The sequence below is a fragment of the Apium graveolens genome, chromosome 10 (assembly GCF_009905375.1).
Source record: "Apium graveolens cultivar Ventura chromosome 10, ASM990537v1, whole genome shotgun sequence".
NCBI lineage: Eukaryota > Viridiplantae > Streptophyta > Magnoliopsida > Apiales > Apiaceae > Apium > Apium graveolens.
Window position 1 is genome coordinate 163562337 of NC_133656.1, and position 17572 is coordinate 163579908.

Genomic DNA, 17572 nt, shown 5'->3' on the forward strand with positions numbered 1-17572 from the left:
ATTATAAACCCTATTTGCCTTAAACCAAATAAAAACCCTAATTCTAAAGTAGAAATAGAGGGAGGCAACTAATTCTCTCAACCTCTTTCTCCTCCATTACATTGATCTCTTGGTGGATACCGGTGGAGTGCTTCACACTTGAGGAGTAACTGTTAGGGATCTCCGCTCATCGTTCTTGGATCACTATTAAAGACCTCCATCTTTCCATTAACGTAAAGTTTCTTAAGGTAAACATACTGAACTACGAATTAAATATTATTTTTTGCATGGATCCTGCGGAGGGTTTTGTTTTTTTTTAAGATTTAAATTTACGTTTTCGCTGCGTTTATGTGCTAAAATTCCTTCAATGGCATCGGAGCTACTTGCGAAAAGTTTTTAATTCGTTTATGTGTTTAACTGTTTTCGATATATGAGCATGTACGTGATTCACCATGATTTGATGTTGAAATAATATGCTTATATATGTATGGTTTTGAATATATGATATTCAGGTGAGTTGTATAATCATAAGATGATTATGTAATCTGTATATATACTGATATATACATGATTTATGTTTGTTCTAATTATGAGAATCATATTAGATACGGATTCTGAATTGGCTGCTGCATATTTGCTGAAATCTGGGTCTGGTGTCTGATTTACGCAAACGAATACCCTATTCCATAGGTAAACGAGCGTCTGAACAAAACTGATAGCTAAACCTATCAACGACTCCTCTGTAAGGCGTTTGACGGCGTTTACTTCCCGTAAACAGTGATTCTTGTTTTTCTGATTTGATTATGATTTTTCTGATTTTTGTCATATTTTTTTTTATGATTAGATCATGGATAATATGATATGTTAAGATCAGATTATGTGTTTTAACATGATTTTATGTGTTGTATGAGCATGGTGGATGGTTATGGCCTTTCGACCTTAGTGTAATGGTTTTGGTTTTAAATACGACTTGCATGTCGTCAATCTTTGTAATCATAAATCTCGAATGTAACTCGAGTTATTCATGTAAGTTCATTAGATTAGTTTTACTTTAAATCATGTAATGTAATTGAAGACTCAAGAAGGCTATCCAATGGAGGTGATACAAAGAAGAAGACGAGGCATACAAGAAGTCTAAACAAAGAAGAAGACTTATGTAATAAGTAGTTGTATTTATTTCCATCACCATATTAGATTGACCTTGATCTTTATCATGAGCTTGATAAAGATCACATAGGATGGGGCCATAACCAAATATATTTACTTTATTGCACTTTACATTTACTTGTTTATTTAATTTTATATATGAGATATATGCCTATGTTTACCATGCGATGATAGATTTAGGTGAACTTAAATCAATATAAGTCGTGCTCTAGAAAATCTAGAATAGGAATCGTATCTTGCCTTAACAATAATATTATGAATACAATCATGAGATTCTTGTGTTTATGAAACACGTAATTAAATATGAATTTTCAATATTGAGAGAAAGGATGATTCTGTCAAAAGCAGATTTCTATCTGTAAGAAAGGGGTATTAAGTGACGCCTCTTGACAATGCTCCCCCCGATCTGGGTATCATCTGATTATCGATTATTGATTTGAAATATTTAATTTAAAAGGAAGAATCTCTTTATAATATGATTATGATTGTAACATAATATAATCCCTCTAAAATTAAATAATATCAAATATTAATTGGCCAATGACACAACGGGCTTGTGTCGGTCAAAGCCTTCCAACATGATAGAAAGTAGTTCTTATTTTTAAATCATTGTCGTTTCGTGCTACATCCGAGGGCTTTGATTTCGAAATAAGAAATACTTGTCTATTACATAAAGATGTGTACATTGAATTAGAATCTAAAGGTTGTTACGTGCTACAGCCGTGGGCCGTTGGAAACTGATTCAATTGTACGAAATGTTGGGTTAGACTTGACTTAGAATATTGAGTTTGTCATGCTACAGCCGTGACTCAATTATTCAAGAGGCTAAAGTTTTATTAGGGAATAACATAAGATGTAATTGACTGCCTATTGAACATCACATGACGTTTCGTGCTACAGCCGAGGTTGTGTGATGGAATGTAGGATCCCTATTCCCACTAGCATTATGAATGCTTAATTTTCACTTAGGGGTTGTATAAATTAGATAAACTAGTGGGAGCCACTTATGAATAAAGACCCGATTCATATAGTGTTTTGAAATGAAATTGAATATTTGCTAAGTGTTGTTATGTGTTCATCATTTACAGATTTACTATATTCGTTATGTCTTCTGCACTATCACTCCGGAGTATACTAGATGCTCACAAGTTGACTGGTCCTAATTTTGCTGACTGGCTTCGAAACTTGAGAATTGTTCTCAGGGTTGAGAAGTTGGAATATGTGCTTGACTCACCTAAGCCTACTGAACCTGCTAGCGATGCATATAATGATGAACATGTTGTGTATCGTAAGTGGATAGATGATGCAAATGTTGCTCAATGCATCATGCTAGCTTCCATGAACATTGAGCTACAGAAGCAACATGCGCATATGGATGGTCACACTATCCTTATGCATCTACAAGAGTTATATGATGTGGCAGGGAGGACAACTCGATATGAGATATCGAAGGAGCTGTTCGGTTGTAGGATGTCTGAGGGATCATCTGTGAATGACCATGTACTTAAGATGATCAATTTGATTGAATGTCTTGGATAACTTGGTTTTGCCATGGATGGGGAGCTGAGCCAAGACTTGGTCTTGCAATCACTTCCGAGTTCGTTCTCGCAGTTTGTTGTGAACTTTCACATGAATAAGCTGGATGTCAGCCTGCCTGAACTCCAGAACATGTTGAAGACTGCGAAGTCGAATTTCCCCCCTAAGAAGAGTTTTGTTCTTCTAATTGGTGAAGCTTCCAATCCTAAGAAAAGGAAGAAGAACCCTTCCAAGAAGAAGAAAGTAGGTGAGAAAAAGTTGGTTCCCCCAAAAGCTGAAGACCCCAAGAGAAAAGCTGTTTGCTTTCACTGTAACAAGGTGGGGCACTGGAAGAGGAACTGCAAGGTTTACCTTGCAGAATTGAAGAAGAAGAAGGGTAGTGAGACTACCGCTTCTGATTCAGGTATGTTCATGATCGAAGTTAATATGTCACTAAGTCAAATTTATACTTGGGTATTATATACCGCCTGTGGTTCTCATATTTACAATTCATTGCAGGGACTAAGGAGAAGTAGGACTCTTGAAGAAGAGGAGGTGATTCTACGGATGGGAAATGGAGCAAGAGTTGCTGCTGAAGCTGTAGGATCATTTCATTTACATACCTACGGGCAAGACTATTGTTCTAAATAATTGTTATTTTGTTCCCTCGATTGTAAGGAATATTATTTCTATTCCATGTTAGACTTAGTTGGATTTTCGTTTGTTATTCAGAATAATAAATGTTCAATTCTTAGAGATAACGATCTTTATGGAAGTGGTATTTTAAACAATGGTCTGTATGTATGTGACGCAGAGCATAATTTACTACAAATTGAACATACTAATAAAAGAAAAAGGGATGATGAAAATCTCACTTTCTTGTGGCACTGCGAACTTGGTCATATTAGTGAAAATAGACTGCGGACATTGCATAAGGAAGAGTTACTTGACCCCTTTGATTTTAAATCATATCCTACATGCGAGTCTTGTCTATTGGGTAAAATGACCAAATCTCCATTTAATGGACATGGAGAGAGGGCTGCAGATATGCTAGGATTGGTACACACAGATGTATGTGGACCAATGTCTACGCAAGCCATGGGTGGATTTTCATACTTCATTACTTTCATAGATGATCGATCTAGATTCGGATATGTGTATTTGATGAAACACAAGTCTGAAGCCTTTGAAAAGTTCAAAGAATATAAGTATGAAGTGGAGAAACAAACCAAACATAGTATTATAACTCTTCGATCAGATCGAGGTTGTGAATACTTGAATGGAGAGTTTCTAGCTTATCTCAAAGAAAATGGTATAGTCTCCCAGTGGACTCCTCCATATCCTCCACAGTTGAATGGGGTATATCTGAAAGGAGAAATCGAACTTTGTTAGACATGATTCGGTCCATGATGAGTTATGCGAATCTTCCAGTATTCCTGTGGGGTTATGTTAGGTCACACACACTGTAGAGGGGGTGAATACAGTGTATAGTACAATCAAATCGAACTTTAATAACTCAAGTAACAGAAAACAAACTTTATTCAAAACAATAAACTCTTACAGTATGGAACTGTCCTCTCTCAGTGATGAACAAATATCACGAGAGCTGCTAGGGTTATAATAAATAATCTTCTCGATAATGATAACACTTATAGTATAAACCCTATGTCTGTGTTTATATACTACACAGTTACAAGATAATCGCTAATTGATATGGAATAAAATTATGCTTCCTAAAATATATCAATCAAATATCTTTTCTTCCAAGTATTCTATTCTTCATAGAATTCCATCTTCATGCATATCTCTTCTTATGTTTGTCTCGATCTTCTCTTCCTGTAAATCAGCTGCCTTCCTTATTATCTGAACGTTTCCTTCAAGTCCTGATATTATCTTCTGATAAATATCTCATGAACCTTAAGTACTGACGACTTAAGTTCTGACTTCAGTATAAGTGCTGATTTCAGTTAAGTACTGATTTGTCCTGTTTAAGTAAGATCTGAAAACTAAACATAAATCATATTAGACATGACATTATCAAATATATCTAACAATCTCCCCCAACTTGTAAATTAGCATAATATACAAGTTAACAGATATTTGATGATGTCAAAAACATTAAGTACAAATGCATGAGAATTTGACTAGATAACTACAACTTACAGTCCTTAAAGCTTTACCAACTTTATCTTCTGATAACAACTTCAGTCTGTATTCATATCAGAATTTAAGCAGTTGTAGATCTTGACTTGGCTTCATCTTCTGATCTCTCTGATGTCAGGAGTTGTTCTGAGATAGTTCTTCAACAAACATCTCTCAGCATAATTGAGTTCATCAACCATCCTCCTTTTAGCATCTTTAAGTTCTGCAGAATCTTCACCAGTTTGAAAGATTGCAGCCCTGAGATCATTAATTTTGGCTTTCCTTATGTCCTGATCCAGTCTGATCAAATACGCCTTGTCAGACTCAAGATTGAATTCCACAGCCCTGTAACCCAGAAAGGTAGTTATAATCTTAGCAGAGTTAGGCTTCATCTCAACAATATCACCCTTGTGATTTCTGTACTTTGGAATATATGTGCTGTCAGACTTAACAGAATAAAGCCTTTTCTGTTTTTGAATTTGACTCTTCAAAAATTTTGCAGCACTTTCTGTTATTTTGTCATTCACTTGAAGTAAGAATAACACATGTTCCAGTTCTTCAAAATACTTTAGTGGAATGACATTTTCCCTTATATGATAAACCCTACCACCTGTCATGAAGTACAACAAGATGTGTTCTTTCAAGTAGGTATGGTAAACCATCTGTACAGATTCTAGTTGATTCAATCTTTCAGGAGTTGCTCCAATACATGGTTCACTTAAGAAAGTTGGATCATTGGTTGTGTTTTGTATTCTTCTTTCATCAGCACTTTCCAATCCAGTTTTATCTCTTGCTTCCTTTCCAGTAACCACTCTTGCTTCAAAACCACTTACAGCAGTCTTCAAAGGTTGAGTCTGTTTGGCTTTGGTGAATCCTGGTAGGAGTATCTTTGAAGGTTTAACATGAGCAGTGTCAGAGGTTTCCTTTGATTTATCTTCTGATATCAAATTAACTTGAGCTATGTCAGAGGTTACTTGCTTCTTTGAGATATCAGAACTAACTATCACTTGATTCTGAACAACTTGAGCCATGTCAGAGGTTGTCTTAGAAATTTTTCTTGAAGTTAGAGCAAGATCAGCATCTTCATCAGTAATTTCTTCATTCACAGGAGGCACATAAACCTTGATAGGTTCACCAACTTTCTCTTTTCCCTTAGACCTTGGATCTATCTGCAATTGTGATTTAGCCTTGGTTGCTTCAGGATTTGTTCTTTCTTTTATCACAATGCCTTTGACTTTTGGAAGTTTCTTTTTACCAACAGAAATTTCAGATTTAGATTTGACTTTTTCTCACTTAAGTCTAGCTTCTTCTTCCATCAGACTTTCCAAGTCCATTCATGGATTCTCCTTTAGAAATAACTGTCTTGATAATTCTTCATCAAGATCCAAAAGTTCATCAGAACTTATCCTTTTACCAGTAGCAGAAGTAATTCTTTTTCCAGCATCAAAACTTGTCCTGTGACTTGTAATTTCAACTCTTCTTGATGAAAAACTTCTACCTTGACCATGACCTCCACCCATTCCAGAGTTTCCCTGGTCATCTTTTTCATCATCCTTCCCCTTCAGTGTCTGATTAGTTTTGCATTTGGACTTAATTACTTTCTCCCTCTTTTTGGCATCAGCAGGTAAGAGAAGAGAGACAAGCAATTCCACTGAGGCTTGGATTTCATCGAGTTGAGATTGCTGAGAAACTTGATTTTTCAAAATATCATCAATCTGAGACTATTGCTTCTCTTGGGTCTTCTCAATGTAAGCAACTCTGTCAAAGGTAGGTTTAAAGAAACTTTTCTTTTCAAGTTTCTTAACTGTTTCTTGCTTGAGCAATTCTTCCTGAATTTTATGTAACTCTTCATGAGTTTTTGAATGGAGACCTTGCAGATGTCTAGTACTCAATGCAGTGACTCGAAGCTGTGTCTTGAAATCATCACTAATTAACATTTCATCAGCTTTTGCCAAGTGCTCAGCAAGAATCTTTTCAGATGGAACAAAGGTAACTGAGTTCCATTCCGTAGTCCACTCCTGTCCTCGAGGAGTTTCACTCCAAGGTACTGGTGCTTCTCTTGTAACAAACTTCTTAACTAGTTTAGATTTATGAACAATTTGTTGAGGTGCATGTCCTGAAGGACCAGCTGCATCAACATCTGCATTAATAGCAGCATCACCAGTATGATAAGCATTTGAAGCATCAGAACTAACAGAATCATCATCTTCTAATAAAACAACAGTATGAGAAGCAATTGAGGCTTCAGCATCATCCACTAAGTACTGATCTGGTGCCAAGTTCTGATCAACAGCCATATCCTGATGCTCACCTATATTCTGATCATCAACATCTAAATGCAGAGAAGGTGTAGTAGACAATTCTGGAGTTTAAGTAGCATCAGTAACAGGTATTGTTGATGGATGAATTGCTATTGGAGTTTCTAAGTAGAGAACCTCAGGCACAATCAGGTTTTGAATATCAATTTCAGCACTTGTGCCTGGGTCTATAGGAGATACAGTTTCATGTACAGGAGACACAGATGGTGTGTTTGCCATGTCTGTAGCAGCTTCCTGAGTTGGGGTCAATGGAGAAGGAGATGCAGTAGCTTCAGCAAATTCTGGTTCTTGTGAGATCAGAGATTCCTGATCTCCTTCCTTAGCTGCTGCTTCCTCATCATCTGAAGCTGGCCTTTTAGCTCTTTGTTTCTTGTATCTCTTTGAAGGTGGGGATTCCTTGAGAGGTTCAGCAGAAGTCATTCTTCTAAGCCTTTTGAGAAGCTTAGATCCTCCAATTCCAGAATCCTTCTGAGAAGGAACCTTCTCAGCTTCTAAAACAACAGGTTCTGATGCAGAAACCTGTTCCTCACTATCAGAGTTTAGAAATTCATATCAGATAACAATCAGTACTTAAACAATTTTCAATTAAACACAGAATACACAGAGAGAGTAATATCTGTAAATACTGATCATAAAGTCTGATGCATCAGAACAAAAACTAAGAAGATTTAGAGAAAGAACCTGAAACCATTCCAAGTTCATTTACCAATCTTGTAAAATTAGTTTCACACAGTGGTTTTGTGAAGATATCTGCTAGTTGTTGATCTGTTGGAACAAAGTGCAATTCCATTGTACCTTCATCCACATGTTCTCTTATGAAGTGGTACCTAATGCTGATGTGCTTTGTCATTGAGTGTTGAACTGGATTACCTGTCATAGCAATAGCACTTTGATTATCACAGTAAATAGGGATTTTAAAATATGTTAACCCATAATCCAGTAACCGATTCTTCATCCAAAGAATCTGTGCACAACAGCTTCCTGCAGCAATGTACTCTGCTTCTGCAGTTGATGTGGAAATTGACTTTTATTTCTTGCTAAACCAAGAAACCAATCTGCCTCCAAGAAATTGGCAGCTTCCACTTGTGCTTTTCCTGTCAATTTTGCGACCTGCAAAATCTGCATCTGAGTAACCTATTAGTTTAAAATCTGATTCTCTGGGATACCACAATCCCAGATCAGTTGTTCCCTTAAGATAATTGAAAATCCTTTTCACAGCTGTTAAGTGAGGTTCTCTTGGATCTGCTTGAAATCTTGCACAAAGACAGGTAGCATACATGATATCAGTCTACTAGCAGTTAGATAGAGTAGAAAGTCAATCATACCTCTCTAATCAGTAATATCTACTGATTTACCAGTATCCTTATCCAGTTTTGTTGCAGTGGCCATGGGAGTGGATGCACTTGAACAATCTTGCATCCCAAATTTCTTCAGCAAATTTCTGGTGTACTTGGTTTGACAAATAAAAGTGCCTTCTTCATTATGCTTGACTTGAAGGCCCAGAAAATAGCTAAGTTCCCCCATCATACTCATTTGATATCTTGACTACATCAGTTTGGCAAACTTCTTGCAAAGTCTGTCATTTGTAGAACCAAAAATGATATCATCAACATATATCTGAACCAGAAGTAAGTCCTTTCCATGGTTGAGGTAGAACAGTGTTTTGTCTATAGTTCCTCTGTTAAATCCATTTTCCAGAAGAAACTGAGCTAAAGTCTCATACCATACTCTTGGAGCTTGCTTAAGGCCATAGAGTGCTTTATCAAGCCTATAGACATAATCTGGATATTTGGAATCTACAAAGCCTGGAGGTTGTTCAACATATACTTCCTCCTCCAATTCTCCATTGAGAAAAACACTTTTCACATCCATTTGAAAGACAGTAAACTATTTGTGAGCAGCATAAGCCAAAAATATCCTTATGGCTTCCAATCTAGCAACTGGTGCAAATGTTTCATCATAATCAATTCCTTCCTGTTGAGAATATCCTTTTGCAACCAACCTTGCCTTATTCCTTGTAATTATGCCATCACTATCAGTTTTGTTTCTGAATACCCACTTGGTACCAACAACAGATTTGTTCTTTGGTCTTGGCACTAGGGTCCATACTTTGTTTCTTTCAAATTCATTTAACTCTTCCTGCATTGCTTGCACCCAATCAACATCTTGAAGAGCTTCTTCCACTTTTTTTGGTTCAGTCTGAGAAAGAAAAGAATTGTAAAGACATTCACTTGAAGTAGCTGTTCTAGTTCTGACTCCTGCATCAGGATTTCCAATTATTAAGTCAGGTGTATGTGATTTAGTCCACTTCAAGATGGAAGGTTTTCTCTAGAACTGGATGCTCCCCCATGATCCATACTATCTTCATCAACATTTTCTGATGCTCCCCCTGGAACTATGCTCACTGAGTTGGATCCTTCAGAATTTATATTTTCAGAACTATCAGAACTTGGCTTATCAGAACTTGATGAATCAGAACTTGAAGAGCCAGTTGTCTGTTCTGATGCTTCTTGAGATGTGGTTGCATCTTCAGTATGCCCCCCCTACATAGGTGCATCTTCCTTTGGCATAGTCACCACAGTTTCAATAACATCAGAGTTTAATCCATCAGAGTTTGCAGTATCAGGATATTGACTGTCAGGATTTTCAGTATCAGAATTTAAGTCTTCATTTTCAAATCTCAACTGATCATAATCATTGAAATGTTCAAGTCCAGTAATCTTCTTGTCATCAAAAGAAACATTGATAGATTCCATGACCACTCTTGTTCTCAAGTTATAGACTCTGAAGGCTTTTGTGGAAAGTGGATATCCAACAAAGATGCCTTCATCAGCTTTTAGATCAAATTTGGATAACTGTTCAGGATGAGTCTTAAGAACAAAACACTTGCATCCAAATACGTGAAAATACTTCAAATTTGGCTTCTTTTTCTTCACCATCTCATATGGTGTCTTTCCATGCTTGTTAACTAGTGTTGCATTCTGAGTAAAACAAGCAGTCTGCACAGCTTCAGCCCAGAAATAGGTTGGAAGCTTTGCTTCATCAAGCATTGTACGTGCAGCTTCAATGAGAGTTCTATTCTTTCTTTCAACAACTCCATTTTGCTGTGGAGTTCTAGGAGCAAAAAATTCCTGCTTGATTCCATGGTTTTTGCAGAACTCTTCCATTATCAAATTCTTGAACTCAGTACCATTATCACTTCTTATTATTTTCACATAATCTTTGACCAATTTATCCAGTTGCCTGACATGATCAATCAAGATAGATGCAGTTTCACTTTTTGTGTGCAAAAAATACACCCATGTGTATCTGGTGAACTCATCCACTATGACCATAGAATCTTTCTTCTTTGCAATAGACATGACATTTACTGGACCAAATAGATCAACATGTAGTAAGTGATGAGGATCAAGAATTGATGATTCAGTCTTGCTCTTGAATGAGGATTTCCTTTGTTTAGCCTTCTGACAAGAATCATAAAGGCCATCAGGAGCAAATACTGACTTTGGTAGTCCTCTCACAAGATCTTTCTTGACTAGTTCATTTATATTGTTGAAATTTAAATGAGAGAGTTTCTTGTGCCAATTCCAGCTTTCTTCAATTGATGTTCTACTCATCAGACAGATTGCAGAACCATCAATACTCGTTGAAAGCTTGGCTTCATAAATGTTACCACGCCTGTATCATTTCAGAACAACTTTGCCTGTAGATTTACTTACAACTTCACAGTGTTCTTCAAAGAAATCCACATGATAACCTCTATCACAGATTTGACTGACACTCAGCAGATTATGTTTAAGTCCTGAGACCAGAGCTACTTCTTTAATGATGACATTCCCAAGATTGATATTGCCATATCCCAATGTTTTTCCAATGTTGCCATCTCCATAAGAAACACTTGGGCCAACCTTCTCCACAAAGTCTGATAGCATGGCTTTATTTCCAGTCATATTTCCTCAACATCCACTATCCAGAACTAGGATGTTTTTCCTGTTGCCCTGCAATCACAAAGACCACTAATGATTAGTTTTAAGGACCCAGATTTGCTTGGATCCTTTGGCCTTATTAAGTTTGTTAACATTTGCAGCGGATTTAGCATCAGAGTTTGTGTTAACATTTTTCTTATCAGAATTTACACTATCAGACTTTGAATCAGAACTTACACTAGAAGGAACAATGCTAACTTTCTTTAAAGAAGGTTTTATTTGATAATAATCATAGTATAAACTATGATATTCCTTACAAGTATAAATGGAATGCCATAAACTACCACAATGAAAACAAGGATTTTGTGGTTTATATCTAACAGACTGACTCTTAACTCCGGACTTTGAAGGTAAGGAGTTTATGTTCTTATTCTTCCTGCAAAAAGAAGCCAGATGGTTAGAACTTCCACAGTTATGACATGTTTTTCTAGGAGCATCAGGAACAGACTTATAATCATTGCTTTTTTTCACACCTTCCTTTCTATTCCTATTTTTCCTAGGTAATTTTACCTTGTTTGCATTCTTAACATCTTTCAGCTTATGCTTAAGCTGCTTCTTAGTCATTAAGCCTACATTTACTTCAGTTGTATTTTCCTGTTTTAGTTTGTCAGAAGTTAATTCCTTTTTAACTTCTGATTTCTCAGTATTAGACTTTACAACTACAAACTTAACAGGTTTTAACTTTGGCTTTTGTTTAACAACTATAGGCTTAATATCTACAGTTCCTTTATCATTCTTATTAGAACTTGCACCTTTCTTGGAAAACTTCTTTCCCTTCCTGAACTTCCTGTATGCAATCTTTGTGATTCCTTTCACCATAAGAGCACACAGCTTCATCATCTCTTCATCAGCATCTGTCTCAGGCAAGCTTTCAGATTCTGAGTCATCATCACTTTCAGAACTTGATGACTCAGTACCAGACTTTGTGAAGAGAGCTTTACCCTTGTCTTTCCTTGAGGTAGCTGCCTTGGGGGATTCTTCTTCAGCCTTAAGAGCAACTGTCCTTGACTTTCCTCCTTTCCACTTGCTTTTTTGTTCCATCTCAAGTTCATGAGTCTTGAGCATCCCATAAATTTCATCAAGAGTTGTTTCATCAAGATTATAGTTGTCTCTTATTGTTGTTGCCTTCAAATCCCAGTTTTCAGGAAGAGCCAACAGGAATTTAAGGTTTGAATCTTCAAGATCATACTCCTTATCAACCAGTGTCAAATCATTCAAGAGTTTGACAAATCTATCATATAAATCAGTCAATGACTCATTAGCTTTTGAGTCAAAGTGTTCATACTCTTGAGTGAGTATAGTCTTCCTGTTCTTCTTAATCGTATCAGTTCCCTGACATCTTGTATCCAAGGCATCCCATATCTCATTTGCAGTCTTGCAGTTTATTACCCTGTTTGACATTACATTATCAATGGCACTATGTAGTAAGTGTGGTACCTTAGCATCCTTAGCAATTGATGCGACATCTTCAGCAGTGTAGTCACTCTTTTCTTTTGGTACTAACTTTGCTGCTTCACCTGCAACTGCAACAACAAGCTTGGTTGGTTTGTGAGGCCCTTCCTTGATTCTATCAAGATATTCTGGATCTGTAGCTTCCAGAAACATGGTCATCCTCACCTTCCATATGGGATATTCAGATGGTCTCAATATGGGAACTCTAATAGTCTCATATCGGCTTTGAATTTGTGTCTTTGGAGATTCTTCAATTTTGGTGGGCTTAGTTGGAGTTTCTACTTCAGACATGATTGTTTTTGGATCTTAAACTGTTTGTGTGTTAACAGATAGGCTCTGATACCACTTGTTAGGTCACACACACTGTAGAGGGGGGTGAATACAGTGTATAGCACAATCAAATCGAACTTTAATAACTCAAGTAACAGAAAACAAACTTTATTCAAAACAATAAACTCTATTACAGTATGGAACTGTCCTCTCCCAGTGATGAACAAATATCACGAGAGCTGCTAGGGTTACAATAAATAATCTTCTCGATAATGATAACACTTATAGTGTAAACCCTATGTCTGTGTTTATATACTACACAGTTACAAGATAATCGCTAATTGATATGGAATATAATTCTGCTTCCTAAAATATATCAATCAGATATCTTTTCTTCCATGTATTCTATTCTTCATAGAATTCCATCTTCATGCATATCTCTTCTTATGTTTGTCTCGATCTTCTCTTCCTGTAAATCAGCTACCTTCCTTATTATCTGAACGTTTCCTACAAGTCCTGATATTATCTTCTGATAAATATCTCCTGGACCTTAAGTACTGACGACTTAAGTTCTGACTTCAGTATAAGTGCTGATTTCAGTTAAGTACTGATTTGTCCTGTTTAAGTAAGATCTGAAAACTAAACATAAATCATATTAGACATGACATTATCAAATATATCTAACAGGTTATGCATTGGAAACCTCAGCATATTTACTGAATAAGGTGCCTTCCAAATCTGTTCCTCAAACTCCATATGAGATATGGAAAGAAAGGAAACCGAGTCTTAAACATGTTAAGATTTGGGGATGTCCAGCTTATGTCAAGAAAGTTGACCCAGATAAGCTGGAATCTTGATCCGTAAAATGTAATCTTGTGGGATATCCTAAAGAGACTTTAGGGTATTACTTTTACACCGATCATCGGGTGTTTGTCTCCAGACATGCTACCTTCTTGGAAAGGCAGTTTATCCTTGAAGGAAATAGTGGGAGCAAAATTGAACTTGATGAAGTTTAAGAAGCACAAACTACTACGGATCAAGTGGAAACACCTGTTCAGACTGAACAACCTTTTGTGGAACAGCCCATTCGTAGGTCAGGGAGAGTGTCTCGCCAACCTGAGAGGTATTATGGCCTTGTCATTGAGAATGACAATGAGTTGTCAATCATTGATGATAACGACCCTATGACCTATAATGAGGCTATGAGTAGTGTTTACTCAGAGAAATGGCAAAGTGCCATGAAATTCGAAATAGAATCTATGTATACCAACCAAGTTTGGACTTTGGTTGAAGCACCTGAGGGTGTGAAGCCTAATGAGTGCAAATGGGTATACAAAAGAAAGATTGGAGCAGATGGCCAGGTGGAGACCTATAAGGCCAGGCTCGTGGAAAAAGGATTCAGACAAAGGCAAGGGATTGACTTTGATGAAACTTTCTCGCCTGTAGCCCTATTAAAATCAATTCGGATTTTGCTTGCGATTGCTGCTTACTACGACTATGAGATCTGGCAAATGGACGTGAAAATGCCCTTCCTCAATGGGAAACTTGAAGAGGAAGTGTATATGACACAGCCAGAGGGTTTTCTTTCCAAGGGAAATGAAAACCTAGTGTGTAAGATGGTACGAACCATATATGGTTTAAAGCAAGCTTCTCGTAGATGGAACATTCGTTTTGATAAGACAATCAAAGAGTTTGGTTTTATCAAAAACATAGATGAACCATGTGTCTACAAGAAGGTTAGTGGGAGCGCGGTAACATTTCTTGTATTGTATGTGGATGACATACTTCTTATAAGAATTGTTTTGCGACACTTTCATCTGATTAGGGAGATTGTTGAAAGAGGAGAAGTCAACGTCAAGAGAGTTAACACACATAACAACATAGCAGACCCTTTAACAAAGCCACTTTCTCAAAGTCACTTTGATCGTCATAAAGACAAGATGGGTATTAGATACCAGAGTGATTGGCTTTAGTAAAAGTGGGAGATTGAAAGAGATGTGTCCTAAGTCCAATCATGTATGATGATTTAGGAATAACTTTTATGTAATCTGTTTTGATTTCATTGATATTAATAAAAGACTTGTTTTGGTTTTATTGCGGGCTTTATCTATTTAAGTGTTTAAATAAGATATACCATAGTTTAGAGTAAGCTTTTTATGGATTATAATGAGATCATAATAATGAGACCTAAAAAGATGATAACTCTGAACTTAAATATTTCCTGGTCGTAGGATTACTAACTGGTAATTAGTAATCCGCAAAGATCGGTACATACTATGCTTGCTTCACTATGAAGGATGTCTGTTCTCATAGACATTTGTGTGGTGACACTATAGCTAGTATGTAGGTGCTTATTATAGAATAAGTTCACTGAACATGACTCACACAGATGAACAACTGATGGAGTTCACTCACGTGTCAGCAGATGTTCACATAGTGATAGTTGTACAAGTATCCTTAGACTTGAGGTCATCATAGTCATCTTGTGTACATTGAACTATACTTTGGTTTAGTTCTTAGTCTCCAGGGACAATAATAAGGGCTCTACTGGGTGTAGGAATTTGTACACGAAGATAGTGTATGATCAATAAAGGATCTACCCCTTCCAGTGAAAGGAAGAGAATATTCAATGATGATCCACTTATGCTAGTTCAGGAATCTCTGGCCAGAGTGAATGAAATTAGAAAGGAGTTTCTAATTCACATTAATTAGAACTAAGCATAGTGAATGGGAAAACATATGATTAAATAAGACAGGCTTGACACGAGTTCCATGCCTTGTATTTAATCATGACATTGCAGGGTAGAAGGAATTAATTGTACGGTAACTATTCATTGAATAGGTTCTTGGTATTCTAAGCAGTAAATTCGTATTATCTGGATAGTCGCAATATACTGAGAAGTATCCCTCACGATGTAGAATAAACATGATTAATTTGTTAATTAATCATATTTAATAAATTAGAGAATTTATATAAATAATGATAAAATAGTTTTATTATTATTTATTTTTACTACCGGCTTAATATTGAACCTACAGGGTCACACCATAAAAGAGAATGATTTAATGGCGGAGAAATTAATTAATAATGGCTGATAATTATTTATTTGTGAAATAAATAATTAATTAGCAAATTTAATAATTGATTAAATGAGATTTAATTAATTATAAATTAATTAAGAAAAGTTCTTAATATTATTAATTAAGAATTTAATTTTGGAAATTAAATCAAGTGAGAGAATTATTTTTCTAAAGTGTTTAGAAAAGGGATTAATGATTAAAAGGTGTTTTAATTATTAGTTAATTGGTTAATAAGAATAATCAATTAAAGGGTTAATAATAATAATATTTTATGGAAAATTTTCAGCTGAAAATTTTGTCTATAAATATACTATTATAAACCCTATTTGCCTTAACCCAAATAAAAACCTTAATTCTAAAGTAGAAATAGAGGGAGGCAACTAATTCTCTCAACCTCTTCCTCCTCCATTACATTGATCTCTTGGTGGATACCGGTGGAATGCTTCACACTTGAGGAGCAACTGCTAGGGATCTCCGCTTATCGTTCTTGGATCGCTATTAAAGACCTCCATCTTTCCATTAACGTAAAGCTTCTTAAGGTAAACATACTGAACTACGAATTAAATATTATTTTTCGCATGGATCCTGCGGAGGGTTTCATTTTTTTTTAAGATTTAAATTTACGTTTTTACTGCGTTAATGTGCTAAAAACCCTTCAATGGTCACCTGACCACAACCCACAAATATTATCGATTTACGTGGTTTCTTAGGTTTGGCCGGATATTATTAGAAATTCATTCAAAATTATAGAATAACTGCACGGCCACTCACCAATTTGCTGAAAAATGGTCACTTCAAATGGAATACAGATTCTACCATTTCCCTTTTAGCACTAAAGCTGGAATGATAACTACACCTACTCTCGCAATGCCTAATTTTAAGGAGTCATTTACCATTAAGAGTGATGCTTTAGGAGATGGAATTGGGGCTGCTTAACTCAAAATGGAAGGCATATTTCATACACGAGTCAATCTTTAGGGGTCAATAAACGCAATTTATGCAAAAGAGATGTAGCAATTGTCGAGGCTATTCACACGAGGAGACCATATATCTTGGGCCAAAAATTCTTTGGAAGAACATATCAATGCAGTCTCAAATATTTCATTAATCAGCGTGTAAAAACTCTAGAATAACAAAATGGTGTGCCAAGCTTCTTGGTTATAATTATGAGATAATTTATCACCCTGGAAAAGAGAATGTTGCTGCAGATGCTCTGTCTCGCCGCCCAAACAGCTCCATGTTGAACGACCAATATACTTAACAAGTTTTTTATGGGATGAGATCAAAAAGGCTTCAAAAATTATGTGTATATGAAAAATATATCACAACGAGAAGCTAATGACTAGACCGGGAATTTTGTAACATGGAATAGTTTGTGTTTTTACAAGCAAGAGTAGTGGTTCCAACTTCAATAATAAATCAAATTCACCACGAGTTACATGATACCAAAGTTAGTGGCCATTCTGGTGTTCTTCGTACTTTTAAGAGATTATCTCAGCAGTTTTACATGCCATCTATGCATAAAGATGTTCACAAGTACATCCAACAATGTGTTACATGTCAAAGGAAAAAATTAGAGACATTAACACCTGCCCTATTGCTCCAACCATTTCCAATTCCTTTGTCATTTTGGGACGATATTACTCTGGATTTTATTGAAGG